Source organism: Zingiber officinale, chromosome 5B (genome assembly GCF_018446385.1).
Source record: "Zingiber officinale cultivar Zhangliang chromosome 5B, Zo_v1.1, whole genome shotgun sequence".
Lineage (NCBI taxonomy): Eukaryota > Viridiplantae > Streptophyta > Magnoliopsida > Zingiberales > Zingiberaceae > Zingiber > Zingiber officinale.
In genome coordinates this window covers 29718547-29723537 of record NC_055995.1, presented here as the reverse complement: position 1 = coordinate 29723537, position 4991 = coordinate 29718547, and the positions used below count along the sequence as shown (strand labels likewise).

Here is a 4991-nt window from a genome sequence, read left to right as displayed (position 1 = left end):
TGGCTTGGAGCCTGCAAATTTGATGCTCCTCTGCTGATTGCTAAATTGCTGAGATCAAGATTTTCTACAGATAATAAGACTTCGGTTTTCTCGTGCACACCCTCAACATCTGGGGGTCTGATTTGCATTCGTTTTTCAGAAGCTTGCAAAGCACTGATAAGTTCTAGAAAAGTGATTTGTTTCAGTTTGTCAGTTTCTTCTAAAGCGCACAACTTTGCCTCAAATTTATTCGGGAGACTCATAGTCGCCTTTTCTACAACCTTTTCTTCATGTAATTCCCCACCAAGAGCTCGGATCTCATTTACTATTTCGATTGTGCGGTCATAGTAATCTTGAACAGTCTCCTTGTAACTCATCCGATTTGCTTCAAAATCTGAGATACGGTTTCGAATATGGATTTTCCGAATCTGATCACCACCTTCATGAATGGCCTTCAAACGATCAAATATCTTCTTTGGTGTGTTGCAGTTTGCAATTTTGGTAAACATGCTCTCAGTTAGAGCATCATGCAGAAGAGAAGCAGCTTTGTGTTTGTTGATGGTGTGATTTTTGTAGCGAAGTTTTTCATCCTCCCTTACATCTTCTCCGGGTACTGGTAGGTCTTCTTCTTCTACTGTATACCACAAGTCCAAAGCACGCATGTACGACTCGATCTTGATGATCCATGATAAATAATTCTTTCCATCCAGAATAGGTGGGCCTTTGTTGAAAGACATTTTGGAAAAAATGTGGAAATATTTGAGGAAAACTGATCAAATAAGGGAAAGCATAGGTATTAGGAATCGAGGAGCTCTGATACCATGTTAAGTTTTGTTATGGTATCTGGATAACTCACAAGACCAAAAACTAACTGATAAGCTTGAAAAGTTCTTCAAATGGAAAATTTTTTCCTCTACACCCCACAGAGAGACTGGTAGCCTATTTAACCTTATTACAAAATGATCTTTCGAGTTCCCTAAGTATTGGGACGGACAAACTAATTGAAAACAAGCATAAAAAGATTCTTCAACATTAATACATGTGAACTAACTGTTAATCATGTAGCCAATAAGGTGGATATGTCAACAAAGCCATCGTCAGATTTATTTATCACACGCAAAGTAATTCGTGTATTTCTTTTTTACATTATTCATTTCAGCTACGCACGTAACCATCCAAATCACCGGCCGGTCACTGGAACAGGGAAGCCTCCAAACGTGGCGCCGCCATGACCCGCAGGCCGCAGCGGCTTTGCTTTGCGCAGGGCCGAGCCGAACGCCTCTTCCATATCGATCTCCTCCGGCGCTTCCCAGTCGAAACCATGGAAGAGATTCGCTAGGGCCAACAACACCATCGTCGTTCCCATCGTCGCGCCGGGGCACTTCCTCTTCCCCGCTCCGAAGGGTAAGATCTCTAGCTCACCCGTGCGGAGAACCTCGACCCTCTCCCCGTCTGCCGGGAGGTGCCTTTCCGGCCGGAATTCGTCTGCGTCGTCCCCCCACACGCTCTTGTTCCTCCCCAACGCGTGCGCGTTGATGAACACCCGCGTCTTCGCCGGGATGTGGTACCCCATGAGCTCGGTGGCCTTCATGGACTCGCGGGGGAGCAGAAACGGCCCCGGAGGGTGGATCCGGAAGGTCTCCCGGACGATGCACCGGAGGTAGTTCAGATCTCCCAAGTCGGACTCTCGCACCATACGATCCCGTCCGACCACTCTGTCCAGCTCCTCCTGTGCCCGCTGCAGCAACTCTGGGTTCTTGATCGCCTCCGCCATCGCCCACTCGCTCGCCACCGCAGAAGTATCAGTCGCCGCGGCGAATGTATCCAGCATTATGGCTTTCATCTTCCTATCATCCATCCGCTCCTCCTCTTCCTCCCCTGGCATGGAAAGAAGCACATCAACGAAGTCCCTGTTCGCGCCATACTCACCATCTGTTAGATTCTTTGCCTCAATGGCTTGCCTGTGTTCATCGATAACCCTTTGGAGGAACTCATCCAGCCTCCGGGAAACATCCCTAATCTTCTTCTCCGTCCCGACGAAGAAGGGGTCGACGAGCCACCTCCATAACGGCAGGTAGTCGCCGGGATAGACCAACCCCAGAAGCCGGAACAGCTCGCGCGTGAGGTTCAACAGCTCATCTACCTCGGCTGGTCCGGCTCCTAAGTACCGCCTCCCCAGGAGCATCCTCGCCACGTTGTTCATCGTGAAGGCGCCGAGCACCTGGCTCACATCGATCATTTCCCCTTTGCACGCCTTCCCTCGCACATCGCGCATGAGGTGGAGCGCCTCCAGCGCCCTGTTCCCGGCGAAAGACTCGAAACGCCTGGTGGTGAGGAGGTGCTCGACGCAGGTCCGGCGCAGTCGCTTCCATTGCGGGCCCATCGGAGCGAAGGCGATGTCCCTGCCACCATAGCTCAACTGGAAGGCGGACACCAACTTCGGGCGGGATGCGAAGAGGTCGTCCTGCCGGACGAGGATCTCGCGTACGACGGCCGGGTCGTCTGTGGTGATGGCGTCGACGGCGCCGAGGCGGAGATAGACAAGAGGGCCGTAGGAGGATGAGAAGTAAGCCAAATCCTGTGGGGAAGAAGTCCTAGCTGCGTCAGGTTACCGACGATCGGCCACCTTGCCGGGCCTGGTGGAAGCCTCAACTTGGAGACACGGCGCCTCTTCTCAGCAGCCCTTAGCAGAAGGGTGGCCATTAACATGAGAATTAGAACAAGAGGAATTGAGAATGAAATGCCTCCGATATTAGCCGTCTCCATTTCTTCTTATCTTGAAACAAGCTTGCAATGCTCTTTCCCTTCCGACTTCTCAACTGGATTGAGGTTCATATAAAAAACAATAATAATTCCAGAGAAAGTATTAAATGACAATTTATCGTACATTATATTATACTAAGTATTATTGATTGTGTTTATATTTTTCTAGGCTAACAAAAAACTTGAATATTAAATAATTATATCTTGTCTTACGAATTACGATAGTCAAAATAAAAAATTATTAATTTCTAGACTAATTAAAATTTAATTCTGCTCCTATTAATTGATGACCTATCGTACAACTGTAGCTTTGGGACAGGGATACTCTGTCCAAGATCGTTGGATCACTCATGGTCCCTTATTTATTTATTAATTGGATGAGTTGGATCTTACCTATTAAATAAATAGGATCCAGTCTATTCAATCAATAAATGAATAAGACATCTTCTGGTCCAAAAAATTCTACACTAGAAGATCTAACCTTGTAGCTTGGGCAGGGATCCTCTGATCCAGGATCCTTGGACCAGCACTGGTCTCCTGCTTATTCAGTAGTTGGATGGGCTGGATCCCACCTATTAAATGGATGAGGTCCAACCCATCTAACCAATAAATGAACAGGGTCTTTTCTGGTCCAGAAAATTCTAGACCAGAGGATCTTATCTCCTAGCTTGGGCAGGGATCCTCTGGTCTAAGATCCCTAGACCAGTCCTGCTCCCCTGCTTATTCATTAGTTGAATGAGATGGATCTTACCTATTAAATAGATGGGGTCCAGCCCATTCAACCAATAAAAGAACAGGGCCTCTTCTAGCTCAGAAAATTTTGGACCAGAAGATCTGACCTCATAACTTAGATAGGGATCCTCTGATCCAGGATCCCTGAACTAGTCCTGGTTCCCTACTTATTCATTAGTTGGATGGGTTGGATCCCATCTATTTAATAGATGGGGTCCAGTCCATCCAACCAATAAATGAACAAGGCATCTTCTGATCCAGAAAATTCTAGACCAGAGGATCTGGCCTCGTAGTTTGTCCAGGGATTCTGTGGTTCAGGATCCCTGGACCAGTCTTGATCCCCTGCTTATTCATTAGTTGGATGGGCTGGATCCCACCTATTAAATAGATGAAGTCCAACCCATCCAATCAATAAATGAATAGGACCTCTTCTGGTCCAGAAAATTTTGAATCAGAGGATCTGGCCTCGTAGCTTGGGCAGGGATCCTCTGATCCAAGATCTCTAGACTAGTTTTGGTCCCCTGCTTATTCATTAGTTGGATGGGCTAGATCCCACCTATTAAATGGATAGGGTCCAACTCATCCAACCAATAAATAAACAGGGCCTCTTCTGGTCCATAAAATTCTGGACTAGAGGATCTGGTCTGGTAGCTTGGGCAAAGATCCTCTGATCCAAGATCCCTGGACCAGTTCTGATCCCCTGTTATTCATTAGTTAGATGGGCTGAATCCCACCTATTAAATAGATGAGGTCCAACCCATCTAATCAATAAATGAACAGGGCCTCTTTTGGCACAAAAAATTCTTAACCAGAGAATTTGGCCTCGTAGCTTAGGCAGGGATCCTCTAGTTCAGGATCCTTGGAACAATCCTGGTCCCCTACTTCTTCGTTAGATAGATGAGTTGGATCCCACCTATTAAATAGATAAGGTCCAACTTTGTTGGATCGAAAGCGCTAGAAGAGGGGGGGGGTGAATAGCGCTCGTGGCTTTCACGTTCGATTCGTAAAACTCGAGTGTTAGCAGCAGAAATAATAAAGAAATAATAAACACACATAAGGACACAGGGTATTTACTTGATTCGGAGCCTTGTGCGACTCCTACTCCAAGGCTCACATTCGTTGAACGTTTACTTTGGGCAACACCTACTATGTTGTAAAATGATTACAAATGAAGTACAATTGAATACAGAAAAATATACCGACAACAATAGAAATCGCAGATTCAGAGCTCCGGTTGTCGGTGTCAAGTCGTAGCTGTTGGGATCCTTCGTACGGCTAGAGAGGGGGGTGTGAATAGCCGACCCCAAATCGCTCGCGTTTCTTCCTACACTTCGTTAGCGCAGCGGAAAAATAAACTAGAAACGAAAGGAAGAATATCAAACCTTAACACAGCGATGTACGAGGTTCGGAGATGATACTCCTACTCCTCGGCGTGTCCGTAAGGAGGACGAGCCCTGTCAATCCGTCGGTGGATGAATCCCCGGAAACCCGGCTAAAATATACTCCTTCTGGGTGGA

At 46.9% G+C, this 4991-nt stretch overlaps 1 pseudogene; it reads right to left on the bottom strand.

The window, feature by feature from the left end:
• Positions 1–1059: 1059 nt before the first annotated feature.
• LOC121984311 lies at positions 1060–2801 on the bottom strand (annotated as a pseudogene).
• Positions 2802–4991: the final 2190 nt, after the last annotated feature.